Source organism: Alexandromys fortis, unplaced genomic scaffold (assembly GCF_014885135.2).
Source record: "Alexandromys fortis isolate MF-2015 unplaced genomic scaffold, M_Fortis_MF-2015_v1.1 scaffold_17, whole genome shotgun sequence".
Lineage (NCBI taxonomy): Eukaryota > Metazoa > Chordata > Mammalia > Rodentia > Cricetidae > Alexandromys > Alexandromys fortis.
Window position 1 is genome coordinate 4,027,035 of NW_026067896.1, and position 15,387 is coordinate 4,042,421.

General features: G+C 49.3%; 1 long non-coding RNA gene across 1 annotated transcript in view; it reads right to left on the minus strand.

Moving 5' to 3' along the window:
• Positions 1-1,927: 1,927 nt before the first annotated feature.
• LOC126514202 (uncharacterized) overlaps positions 1,928-15,387 on the minus strand; it is a 29,686-nt gene continuing 16,226 nt past the window's right edge. The window contains exons 3-6 of the long non-coding RNA XR_007595524.1: positions 11,046-11,230; positions 10,577-10,766; positions 5,929-6,081; positions 1,928-4,877 (exon numbers count right to left, since the gene is read on the minus strand). This is a non-coding gene — a long non-coding RNA (uncharacterized lncRNA). The remainder of the gene's footprint in view (positions 4,878-5,928; positions 6,082-10,576; positions 10,767-11,045; positions 11,231-15,387) is intronic.

Genomic DNA, 15,387 nt, shown 5'->3' on the forward strand with positions numbered 1-15,387 from the left:
GCCCGTCGGGAACAGTCACAGACAGCTAGTGATCACACAGGGGGAACACATGGTGGAAAGGCTGGTTTTACTTTCTTGGGTTCTCCAGCTTGTTTCTGGTTTGTGCAGTACCAGGGGTGGACCCCAGACCTCACCGTGCCAGGAGAGCACACTCCTGTTGGACTCAGGAAATACAAAGGGCCTCTCTTTCAGCAGAGGCCTCTCCCAGTTCTCCAGTCCACACCACAGACACGGTCAGGTGCTGTCTGACATGACTTTCTTCACATCACGCTGCTGAGCATGGTGCCCCATCTCCAAGGGGCATCTCAGAGTCTCCGGCCTGCCGGGAAGTTTCCCCTCACACCCCAAGGAACCACAAACTCTGACAAACACGAGTTCAAGTCTGCGGTTTGCCCAGAAGCTGCCAGCTGCCAAGGGTTTGTTTACCTAGCAACCCTCTTCTCTCTTGACAACAGCAGCCTGGAGCCCAGCTCCGGGATGACAGGTATGGGCGGTGATTTGCCACAGTGGTTTTGGTCTCATCCCGTGGGACAGCCATCTGTCCCTCGGTCCACAGACCCTGCCTCGCCTAACAGGGCTCCTTTGGAACAGACCTCCTTCCTCTCTCCTGCCTCAGTGAGCAAGAGAAAGAGAGGGTTAAGGAGACAGGAATAAGGAGGCTATTCAGGGGCAAGTGACTGGGCATGGGCCTGAGAGGCAAAACTAGAGCCCATTGCTGTCACAGAAGGGAGCAAGGTTGGCCCGGGCTCCTGCCGACAAGCTGTCCTTCCCTGAAGGACACAGCCAAGAGGACATATACCCAGCATACCTTTCTGAGGAAGAGCTCACGCTCTCAGCAAGTGAGCACAGAAGAGACCTAAAAATGATGGAGACCAATCTCGACATCTAACAGATAAAACTGAGGCCCACAATGCCTAGTGACTTGTTTACCATCAGGCAGTGGTCACACACACACGCACACACACACGTGACCTGTCTGTGACTTTCACATTCTCACAAGAATACCCACTGACCTGAGTACACATTTATGTACCAACAAGGGCTCCAGAGATGTCTAGAGCTCGCTCGGTGATTATTACAGCCACCATCTTAGCAATAACTGAGCATGGTCAAGGGCTCACCACAAGTTTCTCATGAATGCCATCCCCAGTCACAGACCACGCTGGGCCTGGGAGGCTTTGTAACTTGTCCAGGTCACTTCAGTTGGGCAGAGGGAAAGGCAGGATTTGCATCCGGGTCCACTGACTGCTCACCTGTGCTCTTAATCACTCCTCCTTAGACAGGACCTGCGGCTGCTCTGCCGTTTTCATCTTCCCTTGCTGGAACCTGGGCCTCAGCAGTAACAGGTGTGTTCCTGGGAGGAGCCAAATGGTCCCCTACCCTGCTGCCAACTCACTGTGTGTATGGAAAGCCACTGATCAACACAGAATCAGCACAAATCCTTTGAGATTATCTGATCCTGAGCAGGTGGCATGGGGGTGTAAGGCTTTTTCTCTGGGCTGCCAGCTCACAAAACAAACAACACAGAGACTTAGTATTAATTATGAAACCTCGCCTTAGCTTGGGCTTGCTCCTAACTAGTTCTTATAGCTTAAATTAACCTGCATCTTCTTCGATGTGACTCCATTACCACCATCTGCACTGCCCATCCTGCTTCCTCTCCATCTGTCAGGCTGGTGACTTCACCTCTCTTCCCCCAGCGCAGTCTCTGTCCAGCAGTCCTGCCTACACCTCCTGCCTTGCTAATGGCCATTCAGCTCTCTTATTAAACCAATCACAATGACACTTCACACAGTATAGAGGAATATTCTGCAACATGGGGGGCGTGAGGGAGGACTGGTGTGGAGTTTGGGGCCAGTCTGGTGCTAGGTACTTCTCTTGAGGTTTCAAAAATGAACATGTTTTCTTTAAAAAAAAAAAAAAAAAAAAAAAAGGGCCAGGCATGGCGGCAATCCCAGGAGGCTGAGGGGCCAGCCTGGGCTATACGGTGAATTCAAGGTCAGGTTAGACTGCAGATTGAGTCTAACCTTGTCTCAAAAATTCAGCCAAACAGAGCCAGCAAGATGGCTCAGTGGTTAAAAGCATTCACTGTAGGGCTCAAGAACTGAGTTTCATTCCCAGGGCTCACAGGGAAGAGGGGGGACTTTGAAATCTATACACATACCACTACCTCTGCCAGTGTGTGTGTGTGTGTGTGTGTGTGTGTGTAACCAAGCAAGCAACCAACCAAGCAAATAAAAACTAGTTACCCTGAGCCCAATGTGCTCAGAAAGAACAATGACCCTGACTAACCCGCAGTACCTGCTTTTGGTAGCTCAGCCCTGTGACATCTGTTGACCAAGGGCTTCATGTCTTTGGAACTTATGATAATAGATGATAACCTGCCACCACCGAATGGAGCAGTACCCGGGATGTCCGGATATCCCAATGCCGTCTGTGATTGGCCTGAGCACGAAAGACGCGGTCATCATCACAGCACAGTGGAGGGTGTCCCACCCTCCACCACAGCACACCTGCCTCTTTGGTGACAGTTGTCACCAGCTAAAATGTTCCTGTGTACGTCTCTCATCAGCGGGCCTAGCAAGAACAAAGAGACCTGGTACTGTCGCCAGAACCTAGGACAGTGCCTCACACAGAAAGAGCACCCAAGAGACTGTGCATAAGGAAATAACAGATCTATAGGCTGTCAGAAGAGACTCAATGGTCTGACTTATAGACTCACACAGAGTGAACTGAGACATCCATGGTGCCTGCTCAGCGCTTATGGACAGAAGTCGCACAGTTACACTGGAGCCTGAGACATGAGGGGTAAGTAGGTGACAGTTCTGAATCGTGATTCAGGTTAAAGGAATGACCTCAAAAGGGAGGGCCTTCAAGGATCAGCACATCCAACATAGACGACACGTCTCATCATCTGTGGGAAATAGATAATGCTCTATCCCCTCAGGTGAGTACAAGACAAACTGTACGTTCTCCTAAACAAACACTGTCCTACAAGAAACAGCAACCCACAAGAGTGTGCAGAGCCTTGCAGACTCCCTTCTGTCACACACACGTGCACGCATACTCACACACACACACACACACACACACACACACACTCACACCTTAGGGCTCGCCGAAACACCAGAACAGTGTGAGTGGCTCTACCCCAGTGGCCGGAAGAGTTTGGCAAAATTGCTTTTTTGTTTTAAGATTGGTTCTTACTGCATAGCCATGGCTGGCTTAGAACTCTGTTTAGACCAGGCTGCCTTCAACTGTGTGGCAATTCTCCTGCCTCTGCCTTTCAAGTGTTTGGTTTATAGGCGAGTGCCACTTCGCCTGGCTGGAAAGTTTGCCTTTTGACCTTGTTGGCTCAAGGGTTATGGCGTCTGGCAAGAGATGCACCTGCCCGTATTCCAGGCATTCCAGAACATTCCAAGGTGAGCCAGACTCTTGTGCTGAGTTCTCTCAGGCTGACTCCGAGGAAGTCTGATAGTCCTGTGCCCTCCCTGTCTTTCAATTAGAAGTTCAACGTCACCCTATTCCTTCTAAGTAGATCCACACCTGCAACTGGCCTGGAACTCCCCGCCCTTCCGCGTTTGGTGCGGTTGTCCAGCCTTTCTCCCGGTGTTGACATTTGCCCTCTTTCTTTCTTACCCCCTCCCAGTATTCCTTCCCAGTATGCTCATGCCCAGAAGACTATTCCAAGTCTTTCCTGGAAGGCTGAAGGGCTCAGAGGTGAGCCATAGGCTGGCAGGAAGCTGCCCTGTGGGTCCTTAACAACCACTGTCCCCTGGGTGCCTGTGAGTCCCTCCCCTTTCCGTATTATAGTGGGCTCCCCGGCGAGTCCCCACTGGGCTGAATTTCCTCTCATTGTTTCCTTCCAGTTCTTTGTTCTAATTCAGTTACCCAGCTCTGGTCAGTCATAGATACTTAATGGAGGCCAAGTAACCAAGCCAATGGGCAGAGTTAGGAAGAAACTGCAACAGTTTCCTGCTTACCCTCTGGTAAGCTAGTCTCACATCTGGCGGAGACCCAGGCAGGGCCTCGGAAGGGGTTCTGGTTTCCAGAATACAGAGCCAAGGCCTGTAAACAGCCTCATGGGCAAAAGAGCAGGAAAACGAGGCACGTGGTCGATATCTTGCGTGTAGGAGCAGGACCCAGGACCGTCCAGAGGTGAATGGCAGATGCCCGAGTGTGCAGGCTGACTTCTGAGAAGCATTGTCTAGGTACCTGTGAAGAGCTTGGTGATACCCTGTTGCTGAGATGGATGGATGTTGGGGAACATTTCAAACAGGGGTAGCCAGAAAAGTTTTGTTGTTGTTGTTTGTTTTGATTTTTTGAGACAGGGTTTCTCTGTGGCTTTGGAGTCTGTCCTGGAACTAGCTCTTGTAGACCAGACTGGCCTCAAACTCACAGAGATCCGCCTGTCTCTGCCTCCCGAGTGCTGGGATTAAAGGCGTGCTCCACCACCACCCAGCCCAGAAAAGTTTTACGTCTTGGCTCAAGCCTCTTTCAAGAGAAATGACAGAACCCAGCTCAGGAAAAGGTCCTGGCAGGGACAGGGTTGTCCACTGCCTCCCAGCCACAACCTTGGCACATCAGCCACTTACTCCTAGTAATGACCCTAGACGAGGGGCTACAGGTTTGTCTCAGTCAGAAGTCGAACACTGGTCTAGAATGAGGGGGGACCTGGTAGTAGCAAGAGAACTTGGGGATCCCAAGCAGTGCCAAAAAAATAAGAGCAAACAGCAACAGCAGCAAACACACAAGGACGTCGCAGTTTTGTTCCGATTTACGAAGTCACTGAGTCACCGGCCCAAAATGGCATAGGTTGACAAGTTTGGATTAAAACCCAGCAGTGTGGCTGTCCTGCTTCCCATGTCTTCGTGTCCCTAGAGATGGAGAAAGACAAAAAAAGGGTTGTGCAATGATTTATTCAGAGCAAGAGATAGGAAGGCAGAGCAGGTGTGCCTCAGAAGCAGGAGAGGGGACGCCTCCGGTCCGGTCTTTCCTCACTGTCCTCTGTGGGCGGATTTGTTCTTGCTTCCCACACGTAACCGGAAACCTGGCTCCTGACAGCTCCAAAGCTACTTTAAGCCTCCGTGGAAAACAAACTCCCTCTATCTGTGCTTCCTAGTGAAGCTATTTCCAGAAGAGGATTCTGGGTAGCTTGCTGGGTTAAGGCTCACTCCTAGGCAGCCTGTCTGGGGAGGGGAGAGACCTTCTAGATGGTGGGTCCCACTCAGATTCTTGGCAAGGGGGCGCCAGTTCCTGAGGTGGTGAGTAGAAGCCCTTTTGTGGGTACTCAGTCCTCAGAGCCACAGACTGACTGAGCTCCACAGGTGGGAGGTTATGCAGTTGGGGGCCATAAAGGCAGGGGGAGGAACTGGGTTACTCTGAAAGGACGGGAGAGTGGGAGGGAACGGAAGTCAGAGGGGACACTCGTGACCAAGGTCAGGCTGAGGACGGGTGAGTGGAGGGGTTTCCTGATGTGGGAGTGTCATATATCAATCTGTTGATTTCATTGGTTAAGTAATAAACACACTGCTTGGCCTCATAGGTTAAAGCATAGGTGGGTGGAATAAACAGAATAGGATGCTGGGTGGAAGAGGAAGTGAGGTCAGACTCTGCTCTGCTTCCAGAGGGACCAGAAAGGCTCTGCTCTCTGGAGCAGAGACACCATGATGGACGGAGGCTAGAATCTTCCCGGTAAGCGCACCTTGGGGTGCTTACACAGATGATTAGAAATGGGCTAAATTAATATGTGAGAATTAGCCTAGAAGAGGCTAGATAGAAATGGGTCAAGCAGTTAAATGAATACAGTTTGTGTGTTGTTATTTCGGGCATGAGCTAGCCAAGAGGCTGGGGTGTTGGGGACGCAGCCCCGCCGCTTCTTATTTCAACAGTTTCCAGGTGGAGTGAGGCTCCAAAGGGGGTCATTACCTTGCTCTGCTTGCTGAAATGACAGCGTGGCTGGACAAGGTGGCCCCCAGTGCCACGCGATGCTGGAGACGCTGCTCTCGAAATTCCATCTGAGGTCAAGGTGAGCAAGTTTTAGGCCAGCCTGGGCTACATGAGACCCTGTTTTCTTAAAATCTAAAAATAAAATAGAAATAAGTAAGATGTCAGTATCCATAAAATTTCAGGATTATCTCCTGAAATTAACATTAATACTATAATGCTGTATTTAAATCCTGAAAATAGAATATTATTTATTGTTTAGCATGGGTTGTAAGATCTGGACTGGGGTCTGGCAGCTGGGAGTTTGTCCTGGGACTACCGTCCCCCAGGGCATGAACACACTAGGGGGCCAACACACTAGTACTTCCTGGGCAAGGCAGGCGCTCCTGTCCACGTGGCTCCCTCTGCATGGAGGCTTTGAAAACCCAGCCTCTCCTGCACTGGCTTGGGCTCTGATGGTCTAATTGCAGACAGGTGAACCGAAGGCTTTCTCCCTGCGAACGATCCGCCTCAGAAGCGAAGCAAGACTGACTTCAGTCCTGTGTGCTTGGTTACAAGGTACTCTGTTGGGAGCTGTGAACCCCACAAGTCCTGAATTTCTGGTAAACAACTTGTAATGCTTGCAGCTGCTCTAAGCACGAGACCCTCAGGCGTTCCTGATGGCAGGAGAGTGGTTTCTGGTGGGTTTGGCTGGGGCGTGGCTATCAGTTAAAGATCCCTATATAAGCCGCCCCTCAACACAATAAAGGGGGCATTTTGGGGCATTCCTGTTTCAAGCATGACCCGTGCCTCTGTCTGTGAGTCTTTGTGTGTTTCAGTCTCCAGCCCCTTGCCCAGTTCACGAACTGTATGGTAGTGCATGGAGCACAGACGGACGTGGTGCGCTACAGTGCTCTTCTTTTTTAATTTACATTTTTAGAATTTTTGCACACAGAGAGGGGCCTGTGCCCCCATCCGTACGTGGAGGTCAGAGGGCAGGCGACTTGTAGGAGTTGGTTCTGTCCTTCCGCGATGGCCAAGCTTTAGCTGTTGCACCATCTCAGTCCTGTGCTGTGTTCTCTTTCGCTTTCAGACCACAAAGCGAGCGGTTTTCTGTGCCGCGCACTCATTGCCTTCACCTTGGGCGCCTCTACCAGAGGCCCACAAACAACCATTCTGCATCTAAAACCATGAATCCAAAATACACCTTTTCTCTTTATAAGCTAATTACCTCGGGTACTCTGTTTCAGAGAAGGAAAGCCTGCTGACAGAGGCAATGAAGGGCCATCCCCCAGCTGTCTCTAGAGGGGCCACTCATGCAACACCACAGAGGGCCACACGGGATGGGTGCCTATTGGCGTGGCCAACCTCAGAGAACATGTCTACCCACGACTCCCCACAGTGCCGTGATTCAGAAGCCAGAAAGGAACCAGGGTGGCACGGCTTCCTCCCAGGGTCCCAGGGTGTGCTTCTCTGCCGCTGTGAGTCACGCAATGGAGTAAGTGAAGTGGACAGCCACGGTCCCTCTTGCACACTGCCCTTCCCCTTGGCACACCAGTAGCTTTTCAGCTCCTTCTCCAGGCACTGACAAATGCGTATTTGAGTGTGAACAGACGGGACGTCTTCTGCTTGCCCTCCAGGCTCACACTCACCCTAGCTGCCCAGGGAGGCTGTCCTACACCAACTTGGCTCCTTTGCCCTCTGGACTCCAGGCAGGGTTGGCAAATCGGGAGCACTAGGCAGTGGTGGAGAGAGAGGGAGGCTTGTTAGGCTCCTCTCCCCTTCACTGGCTGTCTAAAGTGAGTGACTGTGACCCTCTACTGAGGGGTTCAACACCCGGGAGTTGCCCCTCTGCACAGCTCCCCCGTCCCTGGGTTCTAGCATGTGATAATGGAGCCTCATGGGTACTATGCTGTACCTGTGTGTTTCCTATAGCCAGCCCGGAATCTATAAATATTCCTTTTACTAAACTTTCCTCAAACTGCTCAGTGTCCCCCTCCCTGGGCAATGTGTCCAAGTGTACGACTGGGTATAATGTACACTCACGGTTTTTGTTTGTTTTCTTCATGATGCAGGGGAGTGGACTCAAGGCCATGTACGTACCAGGCAAACTGTCCACGGTGTGTCCTTACTTATAAAGTGTATGTGCATATGGTTTTCTATTGTTTCATTGTGTCTTTCCTCATCAGCAAATACAAGATCCAACTTATTTCTTTTAATATTTGCTTGTACCTACTAGAGAGCGTGTGTCCCAGCTTGTATGACCTTCTCCAAGTGATGGACATATAGGGGGTTGCCAACATTTGCCCTGAGTAAACATATGTGTATGTGTATATTATATTATATATATATATATGCGTTATATTCATGTGAGTCTTATCTGAGTTGGGCTTCACTGGGACAAATTCCTAATCAACCCCAAAGGCTGAACGATGCTCCTGGAGCCACATCGCATTGGATTTAAATCCTACCTTCTCACTGGACACAGTGATGCACACATGAAACCCCAGCACTTGGGAGGTATGTGTAGGATGATCAAGAGTTGAAGTCATTCTCAGTTACATAGTGAATCGGAAGCCAGCCTGGTCTACATGAAACCTGCCTTTCCCTGTCTCCTCTAGTGGAGGGCCACAGATTCTGGCTTTACTTAGCCCCTCACACCTGCCCCCATCAACTGTGTATCAAACTATGACAGCACCTTCTCCAGCGCAGTTGAGAGGGACCATCAAAGAGCCAGACGTGTAAGCACGCAAGCCGTGTCCACCCTCTGGCTCCTCCAACCATCTCAGGTTCAGTTTCTCTACCTGTTGGGTTGAGGTGTTGCTTCCCTGGTGGAGAGGTTCTGAGGATGAAGAGCCTAAGGTTGTAAAATTTAAATGAAGCAACTGGAACAAAGTGCTCGCTTGGCACACCTGACGTAGCTGGAGTTTCCTTCCGCAGGCAGTAGCTTGTGCTATTGCTGCTCATAGGCTCCACCACGCTTCATGTTTTATTACAGGTATTAAGATTGCTATAACCTTTATAGAAGTTATGGTTTATGTTGATTGTGGTTCTTAACAGCTGGCATTATTTGCTCAGCGTAATCTAGGTATAAGATTTCACTTAAATAGACCCTGTAGGTGTAGAAATGTACACAGAACCACAGTTTATTAATTTGTTCCTTGTTATTTTCTGTTGGGGAAATGAACAGAAGTGCTTCCCTCGGCTGCAATGTGTATTTGGGGCCTTGCAGGCAAATGGATCTCTTGGTAGTGGGGTTTCTTTTCGGACTGGTTTTGGCTTTTTGAGACAGGGTTTCTCTGTGTAGCCCTGGTTGTCTTGGAACCCACTCTGTAGATCTGCCTGCCTCTGCCTGCCGAGTGCTGAGATTAAAGGTGTGAACCCAGACACCAGGCCTTTATTTTTATTTAGTGAATGTCTCTATCTATGGGAGTCTAGGCAGGGGTGTGCCAGTACCTGTGGAGACCAGAAAAGGGTGTCAGATACCCCGGAGCTGGAGTTATGGACGGTTGTGGGTGGAACCAGACTCAAGCCCTCTGGAAGGGCAGAAAACACTCTTAACCACTAAGCCATTCCTTCAACTCACTTTGACATATTTGTTTGTTCTCTGTGTGTGTGTGCACACACAACCTACAAACATGCATGTCACAGCGAACATGTGGAGATCAGAGGAGAGCTAGTAGAAGTTAGTTCTCACCTTCTGTCCTGTGGGTCAAGGGGATTGAACTTAAATACACAGGCTTGGTGGCAAGTGTCTTAACCCACTGAGTCATATCGCCGGCCCGAGCAAGGACCGCTTTGATGATTCTTTCTATAAAAATGGACACTCATAGTTTTGCTTCCCTCTATCTGGCTGTCTTGAATAACACATATATCTGCTCCTCCTATCAGCCTCAGCCCTGTGAGACCTGGCTGAGGACACGAGGGGAGGAGACCTGTCTGGCATCCTTGAACCCTGGGAACTGCACATATTAGGGTGGCATTAATGCCATGGGCTGTTGGGGATTGCCTTGTGAACAAGGTGAAGTATTTGTGGGGGCTTCAAATGAACCAGGGAGGGAATTATTACTGTTAGAAGGAAGCCTATATTTTTCAGAATCATGCCTCCAACAGAAACCTACTAATTTTGGGAGAATTTTGTTTGCTTGGTTGGGTGGGTGGGTGGTTGGTTTGTTGTTGTTTTTTGTTTTTGTTTTAGGTTTTTGTTTTTTTTTCTTTTATTTTTAAGACAGGATTTCTCTGTGTAGCCTTGGCTGTCCTGGAACTCACTCAGTAGACCAGGCTGACCTCAAACTCAGAGATCCACCTGTCTCTGTCTCCCAAGTGCTGGGATTAAAGAAAGGCACCACCACCACCCGGCAAGACCTATTAGTTTTAACCACAGCTGTGACCATAAATCCAGAGACCTGCAAACATATTGCTTAACACCGTCTGTCAGGACCCAGGCTGTCTGCAAACCTTTTCATAGAACTTCAGTCTGTTTAGGCTAGCATCCCAGGCCAGGGTTCCCGTCCAGACAACACTGACCAGGAAGCAACAGGCATGAGAACGCAGTGCACTGCCCACTAGGGTAAAAGCCACTGGGCCAGATGTCTCCCCACGTGGACTGCGGAGTGGAGTAAGGCAGGGGGCGGGGTAATGTCCACCTTACCTTGTCCCTGGCACACAGCGAGGCCTGCTCTGCAAGGCTGTTTGCCCTGAGAAACTGGGAACAGGCCAAAGGATACCCAGACCGGCACAAACGGGTAACAGGATCCTGCAGCTCAGCCCTCTGGTGGTGGAAGCTGCTTTCCTTCCAGTTGGTTCTGGTAGCTTCCAAGCTCTGGTGTGCATTAACCCCCCTGACAAGAAGGAGTGTAGGAAGTGAGAGAGGCAGATTCCCAGGCCCATACTCAAAATTCTGAGGCTGGGGGAGAAACTCCTTATCAAAGAAGTGACAGGTGATTCAGATCACAGGTTAGTGGCCAGATCCCTCAAACAGATGTCATTAAAATACAGCCATTAGAGGTCAGGAAAGATAAGCCCATTGGCATAACAGTGGTAAGGAACTGAGAGGTAGCCACAGCTCTCTGACCAAATTGATGCCCACTCCTCATAACTGCAAAAGTATTATGAGATACCTATTGGATGTCCAGCCATAAACGGGTTGTCTGCATCACCCCCTCAGGAGAAAGGATGGAAGAAGCAGAGGAGGTGAGAGGAGCTGTGGATCGCTGGTCTCCAGACATGGCATGGCTAGTGTACTCTGAGACTCATGGCTGAGACAGCCTGCCCAAGATCTCCCTGAGACAGGGTCCACCAACACCTGCAAAAGATAGGAGAAGTTCATGGGACCCACTGCTCCTGAGGGGTTTATATACGGCTAAGGGTTAATGGAAGAGGGAAAATAGCTCTCCTCAATAGTGTAAACGCCACTGATCAAATGTCCATTGTTGCTTCTGTGAACAGCCTTAACGAAACTCGCAGAAACACACAGGCACGCGCGCGCACACGCACACACACACACACACACACACACACACACACAAATGTACACACACCCTAAGTCAGACCCCAACAGCCCTGGATCTGCGGCCCAGCTGAGCTTCCCCAGCTGCAAGTCAGGCGGCGGCACCTCCTCCAATGTCTCCTTTCCTGTCTCTACTCTCCTATGTTGTCCCTGCTGGAACCGAGCTGCCTTGAGAGCAGGCCTCTGCTATGTCCTCTGCAGCCTAGAGCGCCTGGCATGATGCCCAGCACACAGTGACATTATTTTGTTCCTACTAAATTAACTAATACAGGTAAATAAAATGCTTTCTAATGGAGGAGTGAAACTTGGAAACACAGGGATTGCTTAGCAGGTCCAAGGCCCTGGTCTGATCCCAAGTGCTGCAAAGAATACCAAGAAGCAGTGGGTGTCAGTGAGGGTACGGAGGGACTGGGACCGCATGCTTTGCTCCTGGGATTAAATAGTTCAACTGCTTTGGAAATCAGTGAAGCAAATCATCAAAACATTAAATGTAGAGTCACCACATGACGCCCGGTAGTTCCCTGTTAAATGTAGACCATGACGAATGAAATTGGACTTTCAAGAAAAGATTTGCACACAAAACATGGCAACATGTAAAGGTATTTACCACACAAGCCTGTCAACCTGAGTCCAATCCGTGGAAGGAGAGAACTGACTCCTGATCTCTAACCTCTGACCACCACATATGCACCATGGCATGTCATCACCCACACACACCAAAAATAAATCAATGATAAAAATGTACTAAATACATAAAGTAAATTCATATAATTCTCTTATGTTTTGTAATCTCTTAACAACATTATTCATAATAGCCAAAAGATAAAACCAACCAAATGTCCATCAAGGCTGGATGGACAAACATGATATGGTTCCTCCAGTGACACAGTAGTCAGTTAGAAAATGGGATGAGTGTGACTACAAGCCATGGCAGAGATTATGTCAAGTGAAAGAAGCTATATGCTGCTTGATAAATAAAAAATACCAGAATAGGGATGTTATTGTAACTATGTAAAAATGTGTTACATTTGTGTATAACATGGAATATTACTGTAACTATGTAAAGGTGTGTTACATTTGTGTATATTGTGGAATGTTACTGTAACTATGTAAAGGTGTGTTACATTTGTGTATATTGTGGAATGTTACTGTAACTATGTAAAGGTGTGTTACATTTGTGTATATTGTGGAGTATTACTGTAACTATGTAAAGATGCGTTACATTTGTGTATATTGTAGAATATTACTGTAACTATGCTACACTTGTTTACGTTGCATTTGTTTAACTATGTAAAGATATGTTGCTGTTTTACCTTTCCTGCCTAAGGCACCTGATTGGTCTAATAAAAAGCTGAATGGCCAATAGCTAGGCAGTAGAGGGATAGGCGGGTCTGGAGGGCAGAGAAATTAAGTAGTAGGAGAAAAAATGAGGCAGAAAAAAAGGGAGATGTCCAGGAGCCAGACAGACAGACACACAGAAAGCAGAAAAGTAATATATACAAAATGAACAAAAAGTAAAAAGCTCAGAGGCAAAATGTAGAGGAAGAGAAATAGGTTAATTTCAGTTATAAGAGCTAGTGGGACAAGCATACAATAAAGTTGAACATTCATAACTAATAATGAGTCTCAGTGTCATGATTTGGGGGCTGGTGGGGGCACAAGAAAGCCCACTACAGTTCTGGGAAGTTAAAGGACCTGGGTCATCTGGTTTGTATGGCAAGTGCTTTTAGCCACAGAGCCATGGTACTTTTGTTATAATACCCTCTTACTTTGCTTCCTGTTGCCCTGATAAAACACCATGCCCAAAAGTGACTCGGATTTATTTCCCCGTGCGACTTATGGCCCAGCTCCTCATGAAGGGAAGCTGGGGCAGGAGCTCAAAACCCTTCTGGGGGTTACTTCTCACCTCTTGCTCAACCTGCATTCTTATACCACTCAGGGTCGCTGGCCCAGACATGGCACCGCCCCCAGCAGGCTGGACCCGACCGCATCAGACTGGCAATCTGATGGAGCCCCTCTTCTCAGATGGCTCCAGCTTGTGTCAAGTTGACAGAAACCAACTAACTCGGACAAATACCCAACCTGACCAAGACAGAGCCCTGTCTTTTTCTGAGGGATTTGGCAGTAGAAGCTGGTGTCGAGTTTCCTGTCGATGTTGTAACAAACAACCACAGACTGCATGGTTAAAACTATAGAACTTTGTCTGTGTGCTGGAGCCAGAAACCAAAAGTCTAAGTGCCAGCAGGGCCCCTTCCATCCTGCTGAGCGTCCGTGACTCCAGGCCACCCCTGCTTCACCGTGGCTTAGCTCACTCTGCCTCGCTATTTCTCCTGCACTGCTCTTGTAAGGACCCGCGACACTAGACTTAACACTCATCCAGAGAACTTGGGGTGACCTCAGTTTGAACTTAATTATATCTGCAGAGACCTTTTCCAGAATAAGGTCTCAGCCACAGGTTTGGGGGGGAGGGGTCAGAACAAGGGAGGCTCCACCAGAGACCTGAGCCCCTGGCTCTGTGCTGTGTGGACCCAAACACCTTCATGGAATTCTTTGCACCTATAGTAAGGAACACTGTGTCTCACAAGAGGCTGCCCCTACCCTCTATTCTAGCCGGTGGCAACAGTGTTCCTTCCCCCTTGGAAGCCCTTGGTGGGTCACGGGCATTCTCAGGCTGTTTTCCATGTGACCCTTCCAAACATCTGTCTCCCATTGTCATCACCTGGCCAGGTGGATCTCCTCAGCCAGGCTGCTGAGGCTGTGGAAGAGCAGAGTGCCTGGCAGAGGTTGGGCTGAGTAAGGGGAAGGCAAGCAAAGCAGAGGCGGCAGTCACATGGTCGCGCGAGGAACAGTTACAGTCCTATGTCATGACTGATGGCCTAATCCCCACAGCACCCCCTCCCCTGCCAGGCAGCTGGTGCTCAGAACCCCACTTTGGAGGTGAAAGGTGTGGGGGGGGGAGAATTAAGTAAGACTTCTGTTTTAGTTAGGGTTTTTATTGCTGTAAAGAGGCATCATGATCATGGCAACACTTATAAAGGAAAACATTTAATTGGGGTGGCTCACTTAAAGTTTCAGAGGTTCAACCATTATCATCATGGTGGGGAGCATGGTGGTGTGCAGGCAGACATGGTGCTGGAGCTGACAGTCCTACATCTTGACTCAGAAGCAACAGGAAGTTGACTGACTGTCACACTGAGAGAAGCCTAAGAAAAGAAATCTCAAAGCCCGCCCACATAGTGACACACTTCTTCCAAGGCCACACCTCCTAATAGTACCACTCCCTTTGGGGGATATTTTCTTTCAAACCAGCAGTTTCTGAGTCTGATAAGCTTCAGAGGTGGGATTTGAACTCTGGAAAACCTGGCTCTAAAATTCACTTTGTAAAAAGAGGCACTGTGCTGGGTGGTGGTGGCACATGCCTTTAATCCCAGCACTGGGTTGAGGGGGGGTGCTGCAGAGGTAGGTGGATCTCTGTGAGTTCAAGACCAGCCTGGTCTACACAGTGAGCTCCAGGACAGGCTCCAAAGCTCCACAGAGAAATCTTGTCTGGAGAGAGGGGGAAGAGAAGTCATTGTGTGGGCAGAGTGTTTCAAGAGACTGGGAAGAGCTGCAGCATGTTAAAAATGTTACTTAGTCACAGCTCAACCTGTGAGGTGCTGGAGGGCTAGCCCTGTGGCCTGCATGCCTTTGGTTAGACCCTGAGCAGACAAGGGGGTGGGGGGATGGGCTGACTTCTATTACCGTATCATGTATCCATCTTCCCAGGCAAATATCTACCCCAAGGCTGTGATTAGTAGCCCTTGAGCCTGCTCCCTCTCCCTCCTTAGGCACCCAACCCTGTCTCTGATTCTCTTGGCACACGTGCAGAACTTCTGGAAAGTCTCCTGTGGGAGATGGTTTAGAGGTGACAGGGGACGTTGTCACCTCAGACAATGTGAGAGAATCCCTAGGCA